General features: G+C 36.6%; 1 protein-coding gene across 9 annotated transcripts in view; it reads left to right on the top strand.

Moving 5' to 3' along the window:
• LOC109634699 (glucosidase 2 subunit beta-like) overlaps positions 1-17,896 on the top strand; it is a 169,574-nt gene that overhangs the window by 128,611 nt on the left and 23,067 nt on the right. Inside the window, exons 19-20 of one of the 9 annotated variants that reach the window (XR_011239893.1) lie at positions 430-4,111; positions 4,186-12,549. The exons of 3 other annotated variants lie outside the window; for them this stretch is intronic. The gene's annotated coding sequence lies outside the window, so the exon portion shown is untranslated. Of the gene's footprint in view, positions 1-429; positions 12,551-17,896 lie in introns of those variants that run through there. 5 more of the 9 variants (XR_011239892.1, XR_011239895.1, XR_011239891.1 and 2 more) reach the window with 5 other exon arrangements.

Here is a 17,896-nt window from a genome sequence, read left to right as displayed (position 1 = left end):
AAATGTCCTAAAATGTCATGTAATAGAATAGAATGCCTTCCTTGTCATAGTGCATTGTATAAAATTAGCTGTTCATCTCTAAAGTATTATAATAAAGCATAAAAATGTCATAGTATAGTTAGGCACAAAAACATCCTGGCATATAAATGTTATAGTATAGTAAGACTAAAAAACGTATTAGTATTGTAAGGCATAAAATGTCAAAACACATGAGTTGAAGCACAGGTATGTGTTCACTTGCTGGGCATTACTGCCTGTCACAACTCCAATGGTGCCATTGAATCAGCTGCAGTGTCAGATGCTCATGCCCATCACAAATGTTTTGCCCTTTTAAACTCACCTCAGAAGTGGTGATGCAGCAAAAGGGAAGTCTCCCTATCGCCCCCTGCAGCTAACCCTAAGATCCTTTCTCCTTCCCTCTTTGGGTAGTTTGTTCTGAGCGAGATCCAGAAGCACCCTTGCTCCGCCTCCTCAACCCACATCCGCTGTTTCAACCTAGTGATTCCGAGGGCTTACAGCAATAAGGGGGTGGATTTTCCATTAAAGCCTCTGCAGCCAGCTTCCGCAGGTGAGGTAGGTGCCTTCCATCCTTCTTTTGCATGAGCCCTTTACTCAAAATATGATATATAGTCATAGGTTAGTATGTCGTCCAAAATATGATAAAAAAGTCATAGGTTAGTATGTCGTCCAGAAACCCTTAATAAAGTCATAGGTTAATATGTCTTCCAGAAACCCCTGAAAAAGTCATAGGTTAGTATGTCGTCCAGAAACCCTTAATAAAGTCATAGGTTAGTATGTCGTCCAAAATATGATAAAAAAGTCATAGGTTAGTATGTCGTCCAAAATATGATAAAAAAGTCATAGGTTACTATGTCGTCCAAAATATGATAAAAAAGTCATAGGTTAGTATGTCGTCCAGAAACCTCTAAAAAAGTCATAGGTTAGTATGTCGTCCAGAAACCCCTTAATAAAGTCATAGGTTAGTATGTCGTCCAGAAACCTCTAAAAAAGTCATAGGTTAGTATGTCGTCCAGAAACCTCTAAAAAAGTCATAGGTTAGTATGTCGTCCAGAAACCCCTTAATAAAGTCATAGGTTAGTATGTCGTCCAAAATATGATAAAAAAGTCATAGGTTAGTATGTCGTCCAAAATATGATAAAAAAGTCATAGGTTAGTATGTCATCCAAAATATGATAAAAAAAAAAGTCATAGGTTACTATGTCGTCCAAAATATGATAAAAAAGTCATAGGTTAGTATGTCGTCCAGAAACCCTTAATAAAGTCATAGGTTAGTATGTTGTCCAAAATATGATAAAAAAAGTCATAGGTTAGTATTTCGTCCAGAAACCTCTAAAAAAGTCATAGGTTAGTATGTCGTCCAGAAACCCTTAATAAAGTCATAGGTTAGTATGTCGTCCAGAAACCCTTAATAAAGTCATAGGTTAGTATGCCGTCCAAAATATGATAAAAAAGTCATAGGTTAGTATGTCGTCCAGAAACCTCTAAAAAAGTCATACGTTAGTATGTCGTCCAGAAACCTCTAAAAAAGTCATAGGTTAGTATGTCGTCCAAAATGTGATAAAAAAGTCATAGGTTAGTATGTCGTCCAAAATATGATAAAAAAGTCATAGGTTAGTATGTCGTGCAGAAACCTCTAAAAAAGTCATAGGTTAGTATGTCGTCCAAAATATGATAAAAAAGTCATAGGTTGGTATGGCGTCCAAAATATGATAAAAAAGTCATAGGTTAGTATGTCGTCCAGAAACCCCTTAATAAAGTCATAGGTTAGTATGTCGTCCAAAATATGATAAAAAACTCATAGGTTAGTACGTCGTCCAAAATATGACAAAAAAGTCATAGGTTAGTATGTCGTCCAGAAACCCCTTAATAAATTCATAGGTTAGTATGTCGTCCAGAAACCTCTAAAAAATTCATAGGTTAGTATGTCATCCAGAAACTCTTAATAAAGTCATAGGTTAGTATGTCGTCCAAAATATGATAAAAAAGTCATAGGTTAGTATGTCGTCCAAAATATGATAAAAAAGTCATAGGTTAGTATGTCATCCAAAATATGATAAAAAAGTCATAGGTTAGTATGTCGTCCAAAATATGATGAAAAAGTCATAGGTTAGTATGTCGTCCAAAATATGAGAAAAAAGTCATAGGTTACCATGTCCTCCAAAATATGATAAAAAAGTCATAGGTTAGTATGTCGTCCAAAATATGATAAAAAAGTCATAGGTTAGTATGTCGTCCAAAATATGACAAAAAAGTCATAGGTTAGTATGTCGTCCAGAAACCCCTTAATAAATTCATAGGTTAGTATGTCGTCCAGAAACCTCTAAAAAATTCATAGGTTAGTATGTCGTCCAAAATATGATAAAAAAGTCATAGGTTAGTATGTCATCCAAAATATGATAAAAAAGTCATAGGTTAGTATGTCGTCGAGAAACCTCTAAAAAAGTCATAGGTTAGTATGTCGTCCAAAATATGATGAAAAAGTAATAGGTTAGTATGTCGTCCAGAAACCTCTAAAAAAGTAATAAGTTAGTATGTCGTCCAGAAACCCCTTAATAAATTCATAGGTTAGTATGTCGTCCAAAATATGATAAAAAAGTCATAGGTTAGTATGTCGTCCAAAATATGATAAAAAACTCATAGGTTAGTATGTCGTCCAAAATATGACAAAAAAGTCATAGGTTAGTATGTTGTCCAGAAACCTCTAAAAAATTCATAGGTTAGTATGTCGTCCAGAAACCCCTTAATAAATTCATAGGTTAGTATGTCGTCCAAAATATGATAAAAAAGTCATAGGTTAGTATGTCGTCCAGAAACCCCTTAATAAAGTCATAGGTTAGTATGTCGTCCAAAATATGATAAAAAACTCATAGGTTAGTACGTCGTCCAAAATATGACAAAAAAGTCATAGGTTAGTATGTCGTCCAGAAACCCCTTAATAAATTCATAGGTTAGTATGTCGTCCAGAAACCTCTAAAAAATTCATAGGTTAGTATGTCATCCAGAAACTCTTAATAAAGTCATAGGTTAGTATGTCGTCCAAAATATGATAAAAAAGTCATAGGTTAGTATGTCGTCCAAAATATGATAAAAAAGTCATAGGTTAGTATGTCATCCAAAATATGATAAAAAAGTCATAGGTTAGTATGTCGTCCAAAATATGATGAAAAAGTCATAGGTTAGTATGTCGTCCAAAATATGAGAAAAAAGTCATAGGTTACCATGTCCTCCAAAATATGATAAAAAAGTCATAGGTTAGTATGTCGTCCAAAATATGATAAAAAAGTCATAGGTTAGTATGTCGTCCAAAATATGACAAAAAAGTCATAGGTTAGTATGTCGTCCAGAAACCCCTTAATAAATTCATAGGTTAGTATGTCGTCCAGAAACCTCTAAAAAATTCATAGGTTAGTATGTCGTCCAAAATATGATAAAAAAGTCATAGGTTAGTATGTCATCCAAAATATGATAAAAAAGTCATAGGTTAGTATGTCGTCGAGAAACCTCTAAAAAAGTCATAGGTTAGTATGTCGTCCAAAATATGATGAAAAAGTAATAGGTTAGTATGTCGTCCAGAAACCTCTAAAAAAGTAATAAGTTAGTATGTCGTCCAGAAACCCCTTAATAAATTCATAGGTTAGTATGTCGTCCAAAATATGATAAAAAAGTCATAGGTTAGTATGTCGTCCAAAATATGATAAAAAACTCATAGGTTAGTATGTCGTCCAAAATATGACAAAAAAGTCATAGGTTAGTATGTTGTCCAGAAACCTCTAAAAAATTCATAGGTTAGTATGTCGTCCAGAAACCCCTTAATAAATTCATAGGTTAGTATGTCGTCCAAAATATGATAAAAAACTCATAGGTTAGTATGTCGTCCAAGATATGATAAAAAAGTCATAGGTTAGTATGTCGTCCAAGATATGATAAAAAAGTCATAGGTTAGTATATCGTCCAGAAACGTCTAAAAAAGTCATAGGTTAGTATGTCGTGCAGAAACCTCTAAAAAAGTCATAGGTTAGTATGTCGTCCAAAATATGATAAAAAAGTCATAGGTTAGTATGTCGTCCAAAATATGATGAAAAAGTCATAGGTTAGTATGTCGTCCAAAATATGAGAAAAAAGTCATAGGTTACAATGTCCTCCAAAATGATAAAAAAGTCATAGGTTAGTATGTCGTCCAAAATATGACAAAAAAGTCATAGGTTAGTATGTCGTCCAGAAACCCCTTAATAAATTCATAGGTTAGTATGTCGTCCAGAAACCTCTAAAAAATTCATAGGTTAGTATGTCGTCCAAAATATGATAAAAAAGTCATAGGTTAGTATGTCATCCAAAATATGATAAAAAAGTCATAGGTTAGTATGTCGTCCAGAAACCTCTAAAAAAGTCATAGGTTAGTATGTCGTCCAAAATATGATGAAAAAGTAATAGGTTAGTATGTCGTCCAGAAACCTCTAAAAAAGTAATAAGTTAGTATGTCGTCCAGAAACCCCTTAATAAATTCATAGGTTAGTATGTCGTCCAAAATATGATAAAAAAGTCATAGGTTAGTATGTCGTCCAAAATATGATAAAAAACTCATAGGTTAGTATGTCGTCCAAAATATGACAAAAAAGTCATAGGTTAGTATGTTGTCCAGAAACCTCTAAAAAATTCATAGGTTAGTATGTCGTCCAGAAACCCCTTAATAAATTCATAGGTTAGTATGTCGTCCAAAATATGATAAAAAAGTCATAGGTTAGAATGTCGTCCAAAATATGATAAAAAAATCATAGGTTAGTATGTCGTCCAAAATATGATAAAAAAGTCATAGGTTAGTATGTCGTCCAGAAACCTCTAAAAAAGTCATAGGTTAGTATGTCGTCCAAAATATGATAAAAAAGTCATAGGTTAGTATGTCGTCCAAAATATGATAAAAAAATCATAGGTTAGTATGTCGTCCAAAATATGATAAAAAAGTCATAGGTTAGTATGGCGTCCAGAATCCTACAAAAAAGTCATAGGTTAGTATGTCGTCCAGAAACCCTTAATAAAGTCATAGGTTAGTATGTCGTCCAAAATATGATGAAAAAGTCATAGGTTAGTATGGCGTCCAAAATATGAGAAAAAAGTCATAGGTTACTATGTCGTACAGAAACCTCTAAAAAAGTCATAGGTTAGTATGTCGTCCAGAAACGTCTAAAAAAGTCATAGGTTAGTATGTCGTCCAGAAACCTCTAAAAAAGTCATAGGTTAGTATGTCGTCCAAAATATGATGAAAAAGTAATAGGTTAGTATGTCGTCCAGAAACCCCTTAATAAAGTCATAGGTTAGTATGTCGTCCAGAAACCTCTAAAAAAGTAATAGGTTAGTATGTCGTCCAAAATATGATAAAAAAGTCATAGGTTAGTATGTCGTCCAAAATATGATAAAAAAGTAATAGGTTAGTATGTCGTCCAGAAACCCCTTAATAAAGTCATAGGTTAGTATGTCGTCCAGAAACCTCTAAAAAAGTAATAGGTTAGTATGTCGTCCAAAATATGATAAAAAAGTCATAGGTTAGTATGTCGTCCAAAATATGATAAAAAAGTAATAGGTTAGTATGTCGTCCAGAAACCCTTAATAAAGTCATAGGTTAGTATGTCGTCCAAAATATGATAAAAAAGTCATAGGTTAGTATGTCGTCCAAAATATGACAAAAAAGTCATAGGTTAGTATGTCGTCCAGAAACCTCTAAAAAAGTCATAGGTTAGTATGTCGTCCAGAAACCCCTTAATAAAGTCATAGGTTAGTATGTCGTCCAAAATATGATAAAAAACTCATAGGTTAGTATGTCGTCCAAAATATGACAAAAAAGTCATAGGTTAGTATGTCGTCCAAAATATGATAAAAAACTCATAGGTTAGTATGTCGTCCAAAATATGACAAAAAAGTCATAGGTTAGTATGTCATCCAAAATATGATAAAAAAGTCATAGGTTAGTATGTCGTCCAGAAACTCTTAATAAAGTCATAGGTTAGTATGTCGTCCAAAATATGATAAAAAAGTCATAGGTTAGTATGTCATCCAAAATATGATAAAAAAGTCATAGGTTAGTATGTCATCCAAAATATGATAAAAAAGTCATAGGTTAGTATGTCGTGCAGAAACCTCTAAAAAAGTCATAGGTTAGTATGTCGTCCAAAATATGATGAAAAAGTAATAGGTTAGTATGTCGTCCAGAAACCCCTGAATAAAGTCATAGGTTGGTATGTCGTCCAAAATATGATCAAAAAGTCATAGGTTAGTATGTCGTCCAGAAACCCTTAATAAAGTCATAGGTTAGTATGTCGTCCAGAAACCCTTAATAAAGTCATAGGTTAGTATGTCGTCCAAGATATGATAAAAAAGTCATAGGTTAGTATATCGTCCAGAAACGTCTAAAAAAGTCATAGGTTAGTATGTCGTCCAAAATATGATAAAAAAATCATAGGTTAGTATGTCGTCCAAAATATGATAAAAAAGTCATAGGTTAGTATGTCGTCCAAAATATGATAAAAAAGTCATAGGTTAGTATGTCGTCCAGAAGCCTCTAAAAAAGTCATAAGTTAGTATGTCGTCCAGGAACCCCTTAATAAAGTCATAGGTTAGTATGTCGTCCAAAATATGAGAAAAAAGTCATAGGTTACAATGTCCTCCAAAATATGATAAAAAAGTCATAGGTTAGTATGTCGTCCAGAATCCTACAAAAAAGTCATAGGTTAGTATGTCGTCCAGAAACCCTTAATAAAGTCATAGGTTAGTATGTCGTCCAAAATATGATGAAAAAGTCATAGGTTAGTATGTCATCCAGAAACCTCTAAAAAAGTAATAGGTTAGTATGTCGTCCAGAAACCCCTTAATAAAGTCATAGGTTAGTATGTCGTCCAAAATATGAGAAAAAAGTCATAGGTTAGTATGTCGTCCAAAATATGAGAAAAAAGTCATAGGTTACAATGTCCTCCAAAATATGATAAAAAAGTCATAGGTTAGTATGTCGTCCAGAATCCTACAAAAAAGTCATAGGTTAGTATGTCGTCCAAAATATGATAAAAAAGTAATAGGTTACAATGTCCTCCAAAATATGATAAAAAAGTCATAGGTTAGTATGTCGTCCAGAATCCTACAAAAAAGTCATAGGTTAGTATGTCGTCCAGAAACCCTTAATAAAGTCATAGGTTAGTATGTCGTCCAAAATATGATAAAAAAGTCATAGGTTAGTATGTCGTACAGAAACCTCTAAAAAAGTCATAGGTTAGTATGTCATCCAAAATATGATGAAAAAGTAATAGGTTAGTATGTCGTCCAGAAACCCCTTAATAAAGTCATAGGTTAGTATTTCGTCCAGAAACCCCTTAATAAAGTCATAGGTTAGTATGTCGTCCAAAATATGATAAAAAAGTCATAGGTTAGTATGTCGTCCAAGATATGATAAAAAAGTCATAGGTTAGTATGTCGTCCAGAAACGTCTAAAAAAGTCATAGGTTAGTATGTCGTCCAGAAACGTCTAAAAAAGTCATAGGTTAGTATGTCGTCCAGAAACGTCTAATAAAGTCATAGGTTAGTATGTCGTCCAAAATATGATAAAAAAGTCATAGGTTAGTATGTCATCCAAAATATGATAAAAAAGTCATAGGTTAGTATGTCGTCCAGAAACCTCTAAAAAAGTCATAGGTTAGTATGTCGTCCAGAAACCCCTTAATAAAGTCATAGGTTAGTATGTCGTCCAAAATATGATAAAAAACTCATAGGTTAGTATGTCGTCCAAAATATGACAAAAAAGTCATAGGTTAGTATGTTGTCCAGAAACCTCTAAAAAATTCATAGGTTAGTATGTCGTCCAGAAACCCCTTAATAAAGTCATAGGTTAGTATGTCGTCCAAAATATGATAAGAAAGTCATAGGTTAGTATGTCGTCCAGAAACCTCTAAAAAAGTAATAGGTTAGTATGTCGTCCAGAAACCCCTTAATAAAGTCATAGGTTAGTATGTCGTCCAAAATATGATAAAAAACTCATAGGTTAGTATGTCGTCCAAAATATGACAAAAAAGTCATAGGTTAGTATGTTGTCCAGAAACCTCTAAAAAATTCATAGGTTAGTATGTCGTCCAGAAACCCCTTAATAAAGTCATAGGTTAGTATGTCGTCCAAAATATGATAAAAAACTCATAGGTTAGTATGTCGTCCAAAATATGATAAAAAAGTCATAGGTTAGTATGTCATCCAAAATATGATAAAAAAGTCATAGGTTAGTATGTCATCCAAAAAATGATAAAAAATTCATAGGTTAGTATGTCGTCCAGAAACTCTTAATAAAGTCATAGGTTAGTATGTCGTCCAAAATATGATAAAAAAGTCATAGGTTAGTATGTCGTCCAAAATATGATAAAAAAGTCATAGGTTAGTATGTCGTGCAGAAACCTCTAAAAAAGTCATAGGTTAGTATGTCGTCCAAAATATGATAAAAAAGTCATATAGTATGTCGTCCAAAATATGATAAAAAAGTCATAGGTTAGTATGTCATCCAAAATATGATAAAAAAGTCATAGGTTAGTATGTCATCCAAAATATGATAAAAAAGTCATAGGTTAGTATGTCGTCCAGAAACCTCTAAAAAAGTCATAGGTTAGTATGTCGTCCAAAATATGATGAAAAAGTAATAGGTTAGTATGTCGTCCAGAAACCCCTGAATAAAGTCATAGGTTGGTATGTCGTCCAAAATATGATAAAAAACTCATAGGTTAGTATGTCGTCCAAAATATGACAAAAAAGTCATAGGTTAGTATGTTGTCCAGAAACCTCTAAAAAATTCATAGGTTAGTATGTCGTCCAGAAACCCCTTAATAAAGTCATAGGTTAGTATGTCGTCCAAAATATGATAAAAAACTCATAGGTTAGTATGTCGTCCAAAATATGACAAAAAAGTCATAGGTTAGTATGTTGTCCAGAAACCTCTAAAAAATTCATAGGTTAGTATGTCGTCCAGAAACTCTTAATAAAGTCATAGGTTAGTATGTCGTCCAAAATATGATAAAAAAGTCATAGGTTAGTATGTCATCCAAAATATGACAAAAAAGTCATAGGTTAGTATGTCGTCCAAAATATGATAAAAAAGTCATAGGTTAGTATGTCGTCCAAAATATGATAAAAAAGTCATAGGTTAGTATGTCGTCCAGAAACCTCTAAAAAAGTCATAGGTAAGTATTTCGTCCAGAAACCTCTTTATAAAGTCATAGGTTAGTATGTCGTCCAAAATATGATAAAAAAGTCATAGGTTAGTATGTCGTCCAAAATATGATAAAAAAGTCATAGGTTAGTATGTCGTCCAAAATATGATAAAAAAGTCATAGGTTAGTATGTCGTCCAAGATATGATAAAAAAGTCATAGGTTAGTATATCGTCCAGAAACGTCTAAAAAAGTCATAGGTTAGTATGTTGTCCAGAAACCTCTAAAAAATTCATAGGTTAGTATGTCGTCCAGAAACTCTTAATAAAGTCATAGGTTAGTATGTCGTCCAGAAACGTCTAATAAAGTCATAGGTTAGTATGTCGTCCAAAATATGATAAAAAAGTCATAGGTTGGTATGGCGTCCAAAATATGATAAAAAAGTCATAGGTTAGTATGTCGTCCAAAATATGATAAAAAAGTCATAGGTTAGTATGTCATCCAAAATATGATAAAAAAGTCATAGGTTAGTATGTCATCCAAAATATGATAAAAAAGTCATAGATTAGTATGTCGTCCAAAATATGATGAAAAAGTAATAGGTTAGTATGTCGTCCAGAAACCCCTGAATAAAGTCATAGGTTGGTATGTCGTCCAAAATATGATAAAAAAGTCATAGGTTAGTATGTCGTCCAAAATATGATAAAAAAGTCATAGGTTAGTATGTCGTCCAAAATATGATAAAAAAGTCATAGGTTAGTATGTGGTGCAGAAACCTCTAAAAAAGTCATAGGTTAGTATGTCGTCCAAAATATGATAAAAAAGTCATAGGTTAGTATGTCGTCCAAAATATGATAAAAAAGTCATAGGTTGGTATGGCGTCCAAAATATGATAAAAAAGTCATAGGTTAGTATGTCGTCCAAAATATGATAAAAAAGTCATAGGTTGGTATGGCGTCCAAAATATGATAAAAAAGTCATAGGTTAGTATGTCGTCCAAAATATGATAAAAAAGTCATAGGTTAGTATGTCATCCAAAATATGATAAAAAAGTCATAGGTTAGTATGTCATCCAAAATATGATAAAAAAGTCATAGGTTAGTATGTCGTCCAGAAACCTCTAAAAAAGTCATAGGTTAGTATGTCGTCCAAAATATGATGAAAAAGTAATAGGTTAGTATGTCGTCCAAAAACCCCTGAATAAAGTCATAGGTTGGTATGTCGTCCAAAATATGATAAAAAAGTCATAGGTTAGTATGTCGTCCAAAATATGATAAAAAAGTCATAGGTTAGTATGTCGTCCAAGATATGATAAAAAAGTCATAGGTTAGTATATCGTCCAGAAACGTCTAAAAAAGTCATAGGTTAGTATGTCGTCCAGAAACCCCTTAATAAAGTCATAGGTTAGTATGTCGTCCAAAATATGATAAAAAAGTCATAGGTTAGTATGTCGTCCAAAATATGACAAAAAAGTCATAGGTTAGTATGTCGTCCAAAATATGACAAAAAAGTCATAGGTTAGTATGTCGTCCAGAAACCCCTTAATAAAGTCATAGGTTAGTATGTCGTCCAAAATATGATAAAAAAGTCATAGGTTAGTATGTCGTCCAAAATATGATAAAAAAGTCATAGGTTAGTATGTCGTCCAGAAACCTCTAAAAAAGTCATAGGTAAGTATTTCGTCCAGAAACCTCTTTATAAAGTCATAGGTTAGTATGTCGTCCAAAATATGATAAAAAAGTCATAGGTTAGTATGTCGTCCAAGATATGATAAAAAAGTCATAGGTTAGTATATCGTCCAGAAACGTCTAAAAAAGTCATAGGTTAGTATGTCGTCCAAAATATGATAAAAAAGTCATAGGTTGGTATGGCGTCCAAAATATGATAAAAAAGTCATAGGTTAGTATGTCATCCAAAATATGATAAAAAAGTCATAGGTTAGTATGTCGTCCAGAAACCTCTAAAAAAGTCATAGGTTAGTATGTCGTCCAAAATATGATGAAAAAGTAATAGGTTAGTATGTCGTCCAGAAACCCCTGAATAAAGTCATAGGTTGGTATGTCGTCCAAAATATGATAAAAAAGTCATAGGTTGGTATGTCGTCCAGAAACCTCTAAAAAAGTCATAGGTTAGTATGTCGTCCAAAATATGATGAAAAAGTAATAGGTTAGTATGTCGTCCAGAAACCCCTGAATAAAGTCATAGGTTGGTATGTCGTCCAAAATATGATAAAAAAGTCATAGGTTAGTATGTCGTCCAAAATATGATAAAAAAGTCATAGGTTAGTATGTCGTGCAGAAACCTCTAAAAAAGTCATAGGTTAGTATGTCGTCCAAAATATGATAAAAAAGTCATAGGTTGGTATGGCGTCCAAAATATGATAAAAAAGTCATAGGTTAGTATGTCGTCCAAAATATGATAAAAAAGTCATAGGTTAGTATGTCATCCAAAATATGATAAAAAAGTCATAGGTTAGTATGTCGTCCAAAATATGACAAAAAAGTCATAGGTTAGTATGTTGTCCAGAAACCTCTAAAAAATTCATAGGTTAGTATGTCGTCCAGAAACCCCTTAATAAAGTCATAGGTTAGTATGTCGTCCAAAATATGATAAAAAACTCATAGGTTAGTATGTCGTCCAAAATATGATAAAAAAGTCATAGGTTAGTATGTCGTCCAGAAACCCTTAATAAAGTCATAGGTAAGTATGTCGTCTAAAATATGCAGTGTGCGCAGTGCGGTGCTGCTGCTGGTTTTGCAGTGGTCGCAGTGCGGTACTCCTGCTGGTTTTGCAGTGTGCGCAGTGGATAGCGTAAGGTTAGCCAGTGTGCGCAGTGCGGTGCTGGTTTTGCAGTGGTTGCAGTGCGGTACTCCTGCTGGTTTTGCAGTGTGGTGTTGCTGCTGGTTTTGCAGTGGATAGCGCAAGGTTAGCCAGTGTGCGCAGTGCGGTGCTGCTGCCGGTTTTGCAGTGGATAGCGCAAGGTTAGCCAGTGTGCGGTGCTGGTTTTGCAGTGGTTGCAGTGCGGTACTCCTGCTGGTTTTGCAGTGGCTAGCGTAAGGTTAGCCAGTGTGTGCAGTGCGCGCAGTGTGGTGCTGCAGTGCGGTACTGCTGCTGGTTTTGCAGTGGATAGCGTAAGGTTAGCCAGTGTGCGCAGTGCGGTGTTGCTGCTGGTTTTGCAGTGGATAGCGCAAGGTTAGCCAGTGTGCGCAGTGCGGTGCTGGTTTTGCAGTGGATAGCGCAAGGTTAGCCAGTGTGCGCAGTGCGGTGCTGCTGCCGGTTTTGCAGTGGATAGCGCAAGGTTAGCCAGTGTGCGCAGTGCGGTGCTGCTGCTGGTTTTGCAGTGATTGCAGTGCGGTTTTGTAGTATGCGCAGTGGGGTGCTGGTTTTGCAGTGGCTAGCGTAAGGTTAGCCAGTGTGCGCAGTGCGGTACTCCTGCTGGTTTTGCAGTGTGGTGCTGGTTTTGCAGTGATTGCAGTGCGGTGCTGCTGGTTTTGCAGTGGTTGCAGTGCGGTACTCCTGCTGGTTTTGCAGTGTTTGCAGTGCGGTGTTGCTGGTTTTGCAGTGCGCAGGTGCTGGTTTTGCAGTGTTGCAGTGCGGTACTCCTGCTGGTTTTGCAGTGGATAGCGTAAGGTTAGCCAGTGGTTGCAGTGCGGTACTCCTGCTGGTTTTGCAGTGATTGCAGTGCGGTATTGTAGTGTGCACAGTGCGGTGCTGGTTTTGCAGTGGTTGCAGTGCGGTACTCCTGCTGGTTTTGCAGTGTTTGCAGTGTGGTGCTGCTGCTGGTTTTGCAGTGGTTGCAGTGCGGTACTCCTGCTGGTTTTGCTGCTGGTTTTGCAGTGGCTAGTGTAAGGTTAGCCAGTGGTTGCAGTGCGGTTTTGTAGTCTGCGCAGTGGGGTGCTGGTTTTGCAGTGCGCGCAGTGGATAGCATAAGGTTAGCCAGTGCGCTATTTGCAGTGCGGTGCTGCTGCTGGTTTTGCAGTGCGGAGCTGCTGGTTTTGCAGTGCGTTGCTGCTGCTGGTTTTGCAGTGTGGTGCTGCTGGTTTTGCAGTGGTTGCAGTGCGGTACTCCTGCTGGTTTTGCAGTGGATAGCGTAAGGTTAGCCAGTGCGTGCAGTGCGCTATTTGCAGTGCGGTGCTGCTGCTGGTATTGCAGTGCGCGCAGTGTGGTGCTGCGTAAGGTTAGCCAGTGCGTGCAGTGCGGAGCTGCTGGTTTTGCAGTGTGCGCAGTGGCTAGCATAAGGTTAGCCAGTGCGCTATTTGCAGTGTGCGCAGTGCGGAGGTGCTGGTTTTGCAGTGCGTTGCTGCTGCTGGTTTTGCAGTGCGGTACTCCTGCTGGTCTTGCAGTGGTTGCAGTGTGGTACTCGTGCTGGTTTTGCAGTGCGGTGCTGCAGTGCGGTGTTGCTGCTGGTTTTGCAGTGGCTAGCATATGGTTAGCCAGTGCGCTGATTGCAGTGCGGTGCTGCTGGTTTTGCAGTGTTGCAGTGCGGTACTCCTGCTGGTTTTGCAGTGATTGCAGTGCGGTATTGTAGTGTGCGCAGTGCGGTGCTGGTTTTGCAGTGGCTAGTGTAAGGTTAGCCAGTGGTTGCAGTGCGGTTTTGCAGTGGTTGCAGTGCGGTACTCCTGCTGGTCTTGCAGTGGTTGCAGTGTGGTACTCGTGCTGGTTTTGCAGTGCGCGCAGTGTGCGCAGTGCGCAGGTGCTGGTTTTGCAGTGCGGTACTCCTGCTGGTTTTGCAGTGGTTGCAGTGCGGTACTCCTGCTGGTTTTGCAGTGTGGTGCTGCTGCTGGTTTTGCAGTGGGTAGCATAAGGTTAGCCAGTGCGCTATTTGCAGTGTGCGCAGTGCGGAGGTGCTGGTGTTGCAGTGCGGAGGTGCTGGTTTTGCAGTGCGTTGCTGCTGCTGGTTTTGCAGTGCGGTACTCCTGCTGGTCTTGCAGTGGTTGCAGTGTGGTACTCCTGCTGGTCTTGCAGTGCGCGCAGTGGCTAGCATAAGGTTAGCCAGTGCGCTATTTGCAGTGTGCGCAGTGTGCGCAGGTGCTGGTTTTGCAGTGCGGAGGTGCTGGTTTTGTAGTGTGCGCAGTGCGGTACTCCTGCTGGTTTTGCAGTGCGCGCAGTGGCTAGCATAAGGTTAGCCAGTGCGCTATTTGCAGTGTGCGCAGTGTGGAGGTGCTGGTTTTGCAGTGCGGTGCTGGTTTTGCAGTGTTGCAGTGCGGTACTCCTGCTGGTTTTGCAGTGCGGAGGTGCTGGTTTTGCAGTGTTTGCAGTGCGGTGCTGCTGCTGGTTTTGCAGTGGTTGCAGTGCGGTACTCCTGCTGGTTTTGCAGTGTTTGCAGTGCGGTGCTGGTTTTGCAGTGGTTGCAGTGCGGTACTCCTGCTGGTTTTGCAGTGTGGTGCTGCTGCTGGTTTTGCAGTGGCTAGCGCAAGGTTAGCCAGTGTGCGCAGTGCGGTGCTGCTGCCGGTTTTGCAGTGGATAGCGCAAGGTTAGCCAGTGTGCGCAGTGCGGTACTCCTGCTGGTTTTGCAGTGTTTGCAGTGCGGTGCTGCAGTGCGGTGTTGCTGGTTTTGCAGTGCGCAGGTGCTGGTTTTGCAGTGTTGCAGTGCGGTACTCCTGCTGGTTTTGCAGTGATTGCAGTGCGGTATTGTAGTGTGCGCAGTGCGGTGCTGGTTTTGCAGTGGCTAGTGTAAGGTTAGCCAGTGGTTGCAGTGCGGTTTTGTAGTCTGCGCAGTGGGGTGCTGGTTTTGCAGTGGTTGCAGTGCGGTACTCCTGCTGGTTTTGCAGTGTTTGCAGTGCGGTGCTGCAGTGCGGTGTTGCTGGTTTTGCAGTGGTTGCAGTGTGGTACTCGTGCTGGTTTTGCAGTGCGCGCAGTGTGCGCATTGCGGAGGTGCTGGTTTTGCAGTGCGGAGGTGCTGGTTTTGTAGTGTGCGCAGTGCGGTACTCCTGCTGGTTTTGCAGTGGATAGCGTAAGGTTAGCCAGTGGTTGCAGTGCGGTACTCCTGCTGGTTTTGCAGTGTGGTGCTGCTGCTGGTTTTGCAGTGGCTAGCATAAGGCTAGCCAGTGCGCTATTTGCAGTGTGCGCAGTGCGGAGGTGCTGGTGTTGCAGTGCGGAGGTGCTGGTTTTGCAGTGCGTTGCTGCTGCTGGTTTTGCAGTGCGGTACTCCTGCTGGTCTTGCAGTGGTTGCAGTGTGGTACTCATGCTGGTTTTGCAGTGCGCGCAGTGGCTAGCATAAGGTTAGCCAGTGCGCTATTTGCAGTGTGCGCAGTGTGCGCAGTGCGCAGGTGCTGGTTTTGCAGTGCGGAGGTGCTGGTTTTGTAGTGTGCGCAGTGCGCGCAGTGGCTAGCATAAGGTTAGCCAGTGCGCTATTTGCAGTGTTGCAGTGCGGTACTCCTGCTGGTTTTGCAGTGCGGAGGTGCTGGTTTTGCAGTGGTTGCAGTGCGGTGTTGTTGGTTTTGCAGTGCGGAGGTGCTGGTTTTGTAGTGTGCGCAGTGCGGTGCTGGTTTTGCAGTGGTTGCAGTGCGGTACTCCTGCTCCTGCTGGTCTTGCAGTGGTTGCAGTGTGGTACTCGTGCTGGTTTTGCAGTGCGCGCAGTGCGGTGCTATTATTACTCTAATCTCTATTATTACTCTACTTTACTTTACTCTATTATTACTACTTTACTCTATTATTACTACTCTATTATTACTACTTTACTCTATTATTACTACTTTACTCTACTTTACTCTATTATTACTCTACTTTACTCTATTATTACTACTTTACTCTATTATTACTACTCTATTATTACTCTATTTTTACTCTATTATTACTCTACTTTACTCTATTATTACTCTACTTTAATTTACTCTATTATTACTCTACTTTACTCTATTTTTACTCTATTATTACTCTATTATTACTACTTTACTCTATTATTACTCTACTTTACTCTATTATTACTACTTTACTCTATTATTACTCTACTTTAATTTACTCTATTATTACTCTACTTTACTCTATTATTACTACTTTACTCTACTATTACTACTCTATTATTACTCTATTTTTACTCTATTATTACTCTACTTTACTCTATTATTACTCTACTTTAATTTACTCTATTATTACTCTACTTTACTCTATTATTACTCTACTTTACTCTATTATTACTACTCTATTATTACTACTTTACTCTACTTTACTCTATTATTACTCTACTTTACTCTATTATTACTACTTTACTCTACTTTACTCTATTATTACTCTACTTTACTCTATTATTACTACTTTACTCTACTTTACTCTATTATTACTCTACTTTAATTTACTCTATTATTACTCTACTTTACTCTATTATTACTACTTTACTCTACTATTACTACTCTATTATTACTCTACTTTAATTTACTCTATTATTACTCTACTTTACTCTATTATTACTACTTTACTCTACTATTACTACTCTATTATTACTCTATTTTTACTCTATTATTACTCTACTTTACTCTATTATTACTCTACTTTAATTTACTCTATTATTACTCTACTTTACTTTACTCTATTATTACTACTTTACTCTATTATTACTACTTTACTCTACTATTACTACTCTATTATTACTCTACTTTAATTTACTCTATTATTACTCTACTTTACTCTATTATTACTACTTTACTCTACTATTACTACTCTATTATTACTCTATTTTTACTCTATTATTACTCTACTTTACTCTATTATTACTCTACTTTAATTTACTCTATTATTACTCTACTTTACTTTACTCTATTATTACTACTTTACTCTATTATTACTACTTTACTCTACTTTACTCTATTATTACTACTTTACTCTATTATTACTACTTTACTCTACTTTACTCTATTATTACTCTACTTTAATTTACTCTATTATTACTCTACTTTACTCTACTTTACTCTATTATTACTCTATTATTACTACTTTACTCTATTATTACTCTACTTTACTCTATTATTACTACTTTACTCTACTTTACTCTATTATTACTCTACTTTAATTTACTCTATTATTACTCTACTTTACTCTATTATTACTACTTTACTCTACTATTACTACTCTATTATTACTCTATTTTTACTCTATTATTACTCTACTTTACTCTATTATTACTCTACTTTAATTTACTCTATTATTACTCTACTTTACTCTACTTTACTCTATTATTACTCTATTATTACTACTTTACTCTATTATTACTCTACTTTACTCTATTATTACTACTTTACTCTACTTTACTCTATTATTACTCTACTTTAATTTACTCTATTATTACTCTACTTTACTCTATTATTACTACTTTACTCTACTATTACTACTCTATTATTACTCTATTTTTACTCTATTATTACTCTACTTTACTCTATTATTACTCTACTTTACTCTATTATTACTACTTTACTCTACTATTACTACTCTATTATTACTCTATTTTTACTCTATTATTACTCTACTTTACTCTATTATTACTCTACTTTAATTTACTCTATTATTACTCTACTTTACTTTACTCTATTATTACTACTTTACTCTATTATTACTACTTTACTCTACTTTACTCTATTATTACTACTTTACTCTATTATTACTACTTTACTCTACTTTACTCTATTATTACTCTACTTTAATTTACTCTATTATTACTCTACTTTACTCTACTTTACTCTATTATTACTCTATTATTACTACTTTACTCTATTATTACTC

This window comes from Paralichthys olivaceus, chromosome 22 (assembly GCF_024713975.1).
Source record: "Paralichthys olivaceus isolate ysfri-2021 chromosome 22, ASM2471397v2, whole genome shotgun sequence".
In the NCBI taxonomy this organism is placed as follows: Eukaryota; Metazoa; Chordata; class Actinopteri; order Pleuronectiformes; family Paralichthyidae; genus Paralichthys; species Paralichthys olivaceus.
Note: the sequence above shows the minus strand (reverse complement) of the source record. Positions and strands in the feature narration are given on the sequence as shown.